The sequence below is a fragment of the Saccoglossus kowalevskii genome, chromosome 12 (assembly GCF_978046115.1).
Source record: "Saccoglossus kowalevskii chromosome 12, keSacKowa6.1, whole genome shotgun sequence".
Taxonomy (NCBI): Eukaryota; Metazoa; Hemichordata; class Enteropneusta; family Harrimaniidae; genus Saccoglossus; species Saccoglossus kowalevskii.
Genome location: NC_140652.1, coordinates 18,828,071 through 18,839,116, shown reverse-complemented (window position 1 = coordinate 18,839,116; position 11,046 = coordinate 18,828,071). Strand labels below are relative to the sequence as shown.

At 34.0% G+C, this 11,046-nt stretch overlaps 1 long non-coding RNA gene across 1 annotated transcript; it reads left to right on the top strand.

Moving 5' to 3' along the window:
* Positions 1 to 5,641: 5,641 nt before the first annotated feature.
* On the top strand, positions 5,642 to 9,890 carry LOC144363526 (uncharacterized). The gene is made up of 6 exons (XR_013422741.1): positions 5,642 to 5,745; positions 5,867 to 5,955; positions 8,946 to 8,973; positions 9,155 to 9,210; positions 9,388 to 9,409; positions 9,737 to 9,890. It is a non-coding gene; the product is annotated as an uncharacterized LOC144363526 (long non-coding RNA).
* The last annotated feature ends 1,156 nt before the right edge of the window (positions 9,891 to 11,046 follow it).

Genomic DNA, 11,046 nt, shown 5'->3' with positions numbered 1-11,046 from the left:
AAATGGATGTTTATTTTCATGGATCGCAGTTACAAATACGATTATCCTGGTATGATTCTATTCTGCCTCAGTGACATATTGATGGATTCAGTGGTGGTTTTCTATTGAATAATATAACGCCTAATTTACCTATTCCTAAATCTGCTGTTGGGCGAACATGGGTTGTTGTAAAGTTGTTGAAAGAGATAGCTGGGTCGGGTTGCTGGACCTGGGTATGTGGTAAATATACCGAAGAGTCATGCTGGGCCTTTTGGGGAAAAAAACTTTTAATAAATTTCATTGTTCACAATTGGTGTTGTCCCCAAGAAAGTACAGGGTGAATTCAGACTAATTTATAATTTGGCACATGGTAATTCCATTATGATGACATTCTACCTAAGATAACAACACTTAAATATGTACGAGTGGATGATGCTGTTCAGGCGATCATACTATTTGTTACTTGATATATATCGGCATATAAATTTCTTTTATGATAATTATTTAACAATGCGGTATGCAGATATTTTCAAACTTTTAGCACTGCTTTAGAATAGATGTCTAAACATTCACATTATGCATGAGTTCTGATTATTTTGGATAGTATTTTTTTCGTTAACATGTCCCAGCTACTGTTGCGTAATTAAAACATTGTGGGCTTTACTGAACCTCATCATCTTCGCCATATTAATCACTGTTAATCACAATTAGATTTTCAGCTCAACTTCAATTGAAAATTTTTCTTCATCGTGAGCCACTATCTTGCAGACTGCATCCCTCGTAATCAGAGATGCGGCTGTGTCTAATCGTCTTGGGACTCTGTTTGGCTCACATTGGTTTAAGTTGGGAAAGTTTTTTTTTTACATATAACATACATTTTTTAGAATGCCTTACTGGCTCTACTGGCAATTGAGTTCTGGAGTGAGCTTATGTCAAACCAGGCAATTTTGTTTCTGTCAAACAATGCTGTAGTGGTACACATATTTAACAAACAATCAAGTAGCGACAATGATGTTGTGACTGTTGTTAGGAGGATGGTATTAGTGTGTACGATACATCATGTACAAGCAAAAACACATTCCGGGAAATGTAATTGGAAAGATTCTCATTATCGATCAGTGGCCAATCCCTATTTCAAACGATATATTGGAGAAGGTCAGTAGTATATGACAGAGTTACTGACGTCGATTTTGGTCGCATCAACACGGTGTTACTACAAACATGCTTGACAGGCATTACACCTTTTCCTCAAGTATTACACAAGAATTTTAACATTGTAAGTCACTGAGTCTATTTTTAAAGAAATTCACATGTACGGATTCTAAGCGAATACAATCACACCACTTCATAAGCAATTTATGATTAACACAAGACTCGAGGGTGTTTGAATCCGACAGATTCAACAAATTAACAAATTAGCCACGCGTAAACAAACGCTCGCTATAGTTAACCGTTTACTGATATCATGCTCCATTTCGCATTCTCTTGTTGGATCTTTGCCAAACATTGATGGATCAGTTATAAAGATATATTTCCTATTCATGTTCTACGCATGTACATACATCGAGGAAGTAACTTTTGCCACAAAAAATATATATTGATATTACACCATATCCGGGGTGCTGTGTAGACAGCTGGCCTCCTGTTCTGTGTGTCAGATCAACAGCCTATAACAAGTGATTACTTTATGTTGACTGAACTTCGATGCAGAGCTACATTTTGTGGCTTGAGCCCCCAATATTATCAGATTTTGGTATAAGAGCTGCATTAAAGTTATGGCTTGTTTGAGACACAAATCATAAGTCTGGAACGGGGCAAATCCGATGCATTTAAACTGTAAAGCTACTATCATGTGCTGTATTTGTTTTTCCTATATCGTTGGTGGGCTTACATGGGCAACCCTTATGTCAACCCTGGTGATAGGTATCTTCTCACTTTTTCAGAAAATGTTTTCTACATAGTTTGGGGCTAACACAATGTGTGTGTTTTAGTCAAAAGTTAGAAACTTTAGAAAAACTTTATTGTTTATTCAATTAACTGGATATGTTACATTGTATTCAAGATTTTGTAATAACTTTGTCGCTTATTAAGCAATGTGTTCACTTAACCCATATTACAACTGGGGTATCCTAATTCGGGTAATGATTCCCAAAATTCTCGCACATTCATACAGTTATAAAAAATATTTCTGCGTGAGATTAACCAAAAGTACACTTGTTTGAAGTCGCCATGCACAGAGTTGAAATTTGTATACAGAATTATTCGTGTTATTTTAAACGGCCATTCTTTCAATCGAGTATCTATATTTAAAAGTATGAAAAGTTATTTGTTATGTAATTTTCCACAATATATCTGATTGGTTTAAAAGCACTTAATATAATATGTGGCACGAGGTGAAATAAAGGGATACACATGTCATAATCCAGTGTAATTTATTCCACATTTTGTTATTCCATTGCTCGGGGTATGTACCCATTGGCTACTCAATTATGGATGCAATTTTGTGGTGGGTGTTGATTGGTTGCTGGGTCAATGTTTATTATTGACACTCATTGATCTCAGTTGGGGTGAACATTCAAATGTAATAGCATGAGTAGAGAAATAAACTGACACACATATCAATCACGGAATATATCCTATGTAATTTATTTCACAATTTGTCAGACCTTTGAAACCAAGTTATGTACAAAATTTGAACGGCAAATCTTAGCGTTTAAAGGATTAAATGTATGCATTGCACAATAATATACATTTATTACAGAAACCGTACTTTTAATGAAGAAATAATTTTAATAAATATTATCACTTTATGAATAGTATTATAAATATTCAACATTAATAAGTACATTAATATGGTTGAATTATTTGACATACAATATTTTCTTTATATTATCTTATTGTTTACGGGGAATATTATATGGAGTGTTTTAATTGTATGAATTATTGTGTTGGTATATTTATTGTTGGCATTTGTATTGATGAATGACCTGCTTTCGGCCTGCTAAATATACACAAATGTACAGTATAATTTGTTACATTTCAATTAATTTTCACTATGCTGTGTCAAGTCTCAATAGAATAAGAGGCAAATGGCATTTTCACTGGAATTTATTTAAGCGGAAAAGTGTTTACAGTATTCCAACTTATTACATATGTAATGCAGTTTATTTTGATTCGTCCGTGAAATCAAAATCGGTATTTCCACACCCCATATGCAAACGAGGTCTGAGAGCACAATAGTCCTTTTATGAGTAGCTTTTTACGAAACATGGCAGAAATAAACAATAATTAGAATTACGATATTTTACCCTTGGGTACATGAATATACTTGCCGAGTGAAATGAAATTTGAACAACAGTAATGGTACTACTAGGCAGTCACCTGTTTTGACTAAAACTAATTTGCATATCACCCATGCAATAATGTTTTTGGTATTTGTACGGTCAATATGCAAATGAACATGGTATTGGCGATTCGCGCCACTAGGAATGCCCTTAAAATCACTTTTGTGTTTCTGTGTGATTTCCACACGTATTAGTTCTTCTGTGATTTCTTTGGCATGGCCGATTTCGCTCAAACTTAGCACGGAGGTTACACCTTCACCCTTGTGATAATGACAAATCTGAAAAAAATGTGCGCACCGTTGCCATAGCTGATTTTTGGATAGCTTCGCGCAAGATGTATCTCCTCCTACAAATTTAGGAACACCTCAGACATAGCTCATTCTACTCAGCTTGAGTGTGGGCACAACGTTACTATATGTAATATCTGAACAATTCTGACAAATGTATTCATGGCAACAGCAAAAAACTGTTTTTTTTTAATACCTTCCGCAAAAAGTATCACACCCTACATTTCATGATGAAAAAAGTAAGGACGTAGCTCATTCTACTTAGCTTGAGTGTGGGCAACAAATTAAGTTTTTCATTGGTTCTAATATAATAAAGATACACCATATGAACAATTATGCTAACAACAAGACTCATCTGTCAGCTCAAGTACTAAATCAATAGGATTTCACGTTTTCTTTGTAAAGGGTGGTGGCTGATAACTTTCAGGACTACTCACCGGGTGTACTATCAACTCATCATTTGACGGCTGTTTTACATGTATAAACGGGCTACAATATTCAATTGCGCACCGCCCGCTTTTATCTCTTTTTAGTCGATTAATTTACGACCGCACGTTTTTTTTTTTTTTTCAATCGGAAAACGATCACATTTTTATTGCTTTTTCCTCCACACTTAGTTAAAACGATTATTGCATATTTATTACAAAGGTCATTTTCCGGGTCAATCAATCCAGAATCGATTGTGTATTAGTACGCTATTTTCGAATGCTTTTTTATTTGGTCTCTTGTAATAGTTGGCCTAGCATTACCATATAGTATTGCAAACAGAAAGTTCAAAGGAAGGGTCAGAGTGTATGTGCCCTGACTACCCGTTTTGATGAATGGTCTTGAGTTGTCACAGTGTGGCTTGTGAGTAAGAATAGAAAATGAATACCGATGACGTTGTGATTATTTAGAACATATTTTCACTACGGAGATAAAATGGTCACGTCTATGGGTGGATCGATAATGGGTGAAATGCTGCCATAACAAAAAAAAGTTGTTCATCGTCTTGTGTACATCGCAATAAAAAGGGATTTTTTTTTTAGCAACGATCTCCAGTTGAGCAGCATTAGATGCTGATGCTGCCTGCATGAAAATGTGTGAATGTGCTCACTTACTATTTTATACTTCGCTGCTGTTCTAATTATTTATTTCAGTTTTTTATCCAATTCGTCACAACAGTCAAAGATTCATATAGTTAATATCTCACTGTAATCGAAACATAATAATCAGCTGGGTTTAAATAAGATCGGGCGTTTTCCAGTGTCCACCGCAACGCTGTACAGTTCTTTCGCCCAGAGTAGAATTCGTACGCCATCAACGGTACTAACGTGCGTAGTGTGATATCAATTATTCATATCAATCAATCCTGTGTAATTTATTTCACAATTTTCCAAACCATTGCACAAGATCAGAAAAAAATGATGTACATAATTTTCAAAAGAATATTTCAATGAAACACTTTGGACGGAAAATGTGTCGTCCAATGGATTAAAAATATATTACACAATGATATACATTAATTACAGAAACTGTACTTTTGATGATGAAATAATTTTATAAAATAATATCACATATATGAATGGTATTACAGATATATTCAACAAACAACTATTTTGATATAGCTGAATTATTTGGCATACGATATTTTTTTCATTTTATTTTATTATTTATAGTACAGGAATATTATATGACGTGTTTTGATTGTATGAAATACTGTGGTGGTATATTTATTGCTGGCATTTGTATGGTTGAATGAACTGCATTCGGCCTGCTAAATATACCCAAATGTGCAGCACAAATTAGCCACATATATTATTCTTCATGTGTTGATCTGGTATTTTTGTCAAATATTTTCGCTGATCGTTCTATAGATAAAGAATAAAATTGTCCATAAAACAATCATTTTCATCTAACTATTTATTTCACTGGGCAAGCACATTCTATAGGTATTCCACTGAACAGAGTTGTTATTTGATTGATGTACTGTTACTAGTTGCCCTGGCAATATATAAAAATACTACATACAGAAATAAAACAACGCTTGATAGAGTCTGTCAATCACGCCACTGTGTTTGAAATTACGTGCACAGGTACACAATCATCACTGCTATTCATTGGAACGGGTCAGTGTTCGTATATCTCATACACAAGTGAGTAATGTGTTGTTGATAAATTACATGTCCATATTTAAAGCTGTTGGTGAATTACGTTTTCAAGTTTACAACCACACTGAGCAAATGCACACAATTTTCATATTATTTATAATTTCAGCCATTACAGCAAACATGCGTCCTGTGATGATTTTTGCTTTATTATTCTTACTGGTCATCAATATTAAGGGTGCAGAAAATCATTTGAAAGTAAGTACAGTTCTATTGTATAAAATCTATTTGCTATCATTCAAGGCAATAAACTATCTAGTAAGGAAATTTAAAATAATCTATAACTAACGTATACTGTAACATTTTACTTGAGAATGTATGAAGTACGACCTAATTCAATGTTTCATCATGAGATCCGGGTTGCATTGAATTATCATTTGAAATCAAGAGCCGCGATGTCGTCAAATGTTCATGTGTTTTTTTAATAATCAGTACATCACTTCTTTTTAGTGTACAATTTCAGTACAGTACAAGAAAAATGGTACCAATGTTATTGTAGACGTAAAGTTTAGAGACACAGCAATCTGCCAGACAAATTGTCACAGATTGTTAACAATATAATAAATATAATAAGTTTCTTTGAGTAATTTGTTGTCTATACAGCGTGGGTGTTTGCTATTGAAAATAAAAGCCCATTATAAGTTTCAGTTCTACCGTTAGTGTCAGTAGTTTTTGCATACACATATTCATTATTGGAAAGGCGTACGCAAAACCAACATCTATTGTTCTTTCAAGGGCCAAGCCACATTTTTTTAAATGCAAAAGAAGAGAAGTTGTCCTAATCAAGTATTTCGAACCCATGAGTGAAGAGAAATGTGTCCGACTATTTGGATACAGTCAATAATTAAATCCTGTTTCAGATTTTAGTAGACGCCACTTTTGTATGGAGTTATTCGGCACAGAAGATTGATTAATTTAAATTTCAAAAACTAAATTATTATTTGAACTCTATTAATTAGACACGTTTAACAAAAATGTATCCTATTAATTCGCCATCAATATCGCCATTCAACTTGATGTTTTCAGTGTGCGTTTATGCTGTTCACTTTACCGATTACATCGAGTAGTTGGGATCACCGGCGATCGTCGCAATTATGATTCATTAAATTACAACAATAAATGTGTTGTGCTGTATAAGTATATAGTCAATTAATATTCATCGAAGATTAAATAAATATTGTAAATATCTATGATAAGCAATAATACCGAAAGAGTTCGACAGCTAGAGTCGAATCGGCTTGCGTCCGCTATGTAAATTCATTCTCTACAAGCGTCTACTTCGTGCGTGAATTGACGACTTAGGTTGGTCAAGCACTTGACCACTTTACTAATTCTATGGTCGACGAGATGAGTGGAGCCTTCCTGTCGCAACAATGGTTTAAAAATAGTCCAAGTCTGTACTCTTAAGGCGCCGGTGCTGATCGCTGATGAGTATTTTGCGTTAAATTGACAGGGCAATTTTTGCATGAAACACAAGGCCACACAGATAGCCGCCTGATTCTGTTTGCACGGCTATCAGTCACCAGCAAGCGTATATATCTTTTTGAATGATTTTTGACAACGTTTGATTTGTTGCACCAGGAGTTCATTACTGTAATGAATATTCAAACCCAGTGCTAACGTTAATTATTCATAATGTTTTTGTTGCACTGTCACAGGCAAACGATGTGACAGCGGCTACAGAAGTGATGCGTCTCTGGTCTCAAAACTAGTGTATCAGTCGTTACACCGGCTACTCTTTACCGCCTTCTAGTCATTGTAGATATTATGAGCTCATTTTCAAATTAAATGTTGTAAATGTATGAGCAACGTGCCAGGTCTGTTTTGAACGGTATGTTTCACGCAAAACTGACTATTCTTTGTCCCCTTCAAGTGTCAACGAAAGTGTTTCGTCTTTGTACATGATATATGTTTATACAAGCGTTTATTTTGCAGATACCGTTGTTGGAACTTCACTATTTGTTGTACATCTCCTTTTTACGGCTGATTGTTTCAGTTTTTCGTTTATCTTCTCATTCCTCGGTGACAAGAACCGATGTTTATTACGCAGCAACCTCAACAATGTATTAGACCCGACAGATAGGCTTTGCATGTCGTAATCACGTCATTATGTTAATTTTGGTGACTGCGCAGGAAATGTAATTCTCTGGAACGTGATAGTCAGCGTAGTTGTAACTTCAGTCAAAACGAAACGAAAATGTCCAAAGTTTTGTCATACTAACGGCATTGATAATTCAAACTTAAAGCTATTGATGGTTTGGTTCACCTAAACGTTTAATTAACTAAATTGTGATTAAATAATGAGTAAATACATACGTATGATGACTCTTACTCACTTTGAGTCCATCAAAACAACATGTTTAGCATGACAAAGCATTTTAATTAATGAGTAAATATGGCGTCATTTTTACGAACCAGTGCAATTGATATTAACAAACACTGACGGATTTTCGCGGATTTCACTCATCATGCAGTTTATTTTTGTAAAAAAACACAAAAACATGACAAATGCTTGCACAACCCTAATATTAATTAAATATAACAATTTCACAACGATGAACATGAAGGTTATTTTTTTTTTCGCATTCCCAGTACACACATCTTCACTGTTTTTACATTTTCAAGAAAAAAGTTAGCAGTACTTCCTCCCACAGTATGCGCTTGAGAATAACAGCAATTGTTGTAGGAATATCAATCAATAAAGGTGTCGATGGGCAGAATTTTGCTGCCATATTTTGCATTAGTGACTTATTGTTTAAAGAAATAATTAGTATTTATAATTATTATTAGAAAAATCATCACATATAATTGTTCATTGGCACTTTATAACAACCTTTCATTGCCAAATTATTCTGAAAAGCCCTAATCAAATGGTCAAATCGCCTGGGCAGACCTTTTATAATTATTTATTTGACAGGATCCAGTTAATCTCCAGGCGCATGACCAATATGTAAACAATCTTTGCAAATCATGCATTACTAGTATCTAATTCTCCTGATATTTCAGCTTTCGGAAAATATATAGTTTTCCATTAATATGCTTTAATTTGAATTGCTCAGATCATTTTATCTAAACGATTTAATTACCCATGTTAACACATTAAAGGATTGACAATCCGGAAATATTTCAATGTGGCAATATTAATCCAAAAATAAGAATTACACATCAATTTGTTTTATTCTCAACAGGGTTCTAAAGGCGATGCTTCCAGACAAGGTTTGATACATATTTCTTTGAGCATTTATTTATAGTGATCCTAATTTGAATGAATGAGTTGTAAGCGTTCATTTAATTTCGTAGTTTCGAATGTAATTTTATATGTTTAACATAATATATTTATTGTGTGCTTCTTTGTATCGATACATGGGTAACAGTTTTGTCCACTTTTGTTCAATAGAGAGACATTGGGGAAAGCGCGACGGAGGTTCGGCTCAATTACCAGAGAAACGTTTTGTAAGTCAATAATGATGATCAACCGCAATATATCATATATACGCGCTACTTCATAATTTCTTTTGTACATATTCCTCGGAAATGTATTTATGTAAACAGGCTCAGATTTCCTTCGAGTCATGCATCTAAATTGAGTAATCTGATTGTATGTTTCTTCCCATGCATGGTGTGACAAAGGAGAGAGCATTAGATGACCTAGGTAAATAGCCAGTTGTTGACATAACTCAAAATGTGCTTCCTATCTGTATTTCCACTATGACATGTTTGATAAATGGAGTTACTATATACATGGATTGACGATTTTAATTTCATTTTAATTTCTTTTATGTAATTGATGTCAGATATCGATCTAAGTTATGCGGGTGAATAAAATCAAATTGAAAAAAAATGCATTAACTCAACATTGCATGCAGCTAAATTTCGTAGATTCTAATGTAGCTTTTAATGTGTATAACGTGTGAATGTGTGTTTTGTTCTAATTAATATGAATACATTATTAACAGTTGTGCCAACATGTGTTTTCTAGTAAAAAGACAAGGACTTGGAAAATAATAATGAAAGGAATGGACCACTCTAACGCCAGTTCAAAGCATTCATTAACTAGTGTAGATAATATTATAGTGTGTTATGTGTTGATATTTAGTAATAACAAGTTGAACTGAATAAATATAATGACCATAGTCAATGTGTATTTGCTTCTTATGTTAACGCAATCCATATTTATATTTGAAAGCGTACGCGTCAGTCCAAAAATGTATACTTTGTTACGAAAAATGTCAAAAATAATGGAGTTCCACTATTTCTAAAATAACAAAATCAATCATAAACGTCACATGACATCTGTGTTTGCATGTCATGTATTACCGATATTCTTATAACAACATACCAGCAATGCAATTCAAATATTATAAAGTTACAGTATGTTACTGACAAAAGGAGTGTAAATACATTTTCCAATTCAGAAACAACATTGCTGAATGATAGATTGGCCTTTGTACTTATCATTACATTTAGTACTGTTTTTTTTCAGTAGCAACCTCTTGTTCCCATGAGAATACCATCGGGTCTAATATAAAGATACACCATGTGAAAAATTAGCCTTACAACTGATTATTCGACAAGGCTCATCAGTCAGCTCAAGTACTAAATCAATAGGATTTAACATTTATCTCGTAATGGGTGGTGGCTGATAACTTTTAGAACAACTCCCCGAGTGAACTACCAACTACCAACTACCAATGTATTTGACGACTGCTTTTCAGGTATAAACTGGCTACAATATTCAATCGCGCACCGCCCGTATTTTTCGTTTTTTTTCCAACCGCTCGTTTTTTTTTCAAACGGAAAATGATCACATTTTTATTGCTTTTTCCTCTACGCTAAGTAGTTATTGCATATTTATTACAAATTATATTTTCCCCGGATCAATGAATCCAGAATCAATTGCGTATTAGTATGTTATTTTAGAATGCTTTTTATTTGTTCTATTGTAATAGTTTGGCCTAGCATTACAAGATAGTAATGCAAACAGGAAATCCAAAGGATCAGAGTGTACTCTGCCTAACCGTTTTGATTAATGGTCTGGGGTAGTCACAGTGAGACTTGTGAGTAAGAAAAGAAATTGAATACCGATGACGTTGTAATTATTATTTAGATTATTGACAACGGATTTCCACTATTAAGATAAAATTGTCACGTAAATGGGTGGATAGATAACGGATTAAGTGATGTTAAACATAACAAAGCAACAACAAAAGATTTCTTTTGAACACAGATATCCAGTCGAGTGGCATTAGATACAGACACTGCCTGTATGAAAAAAGTGCGCATGTGCCA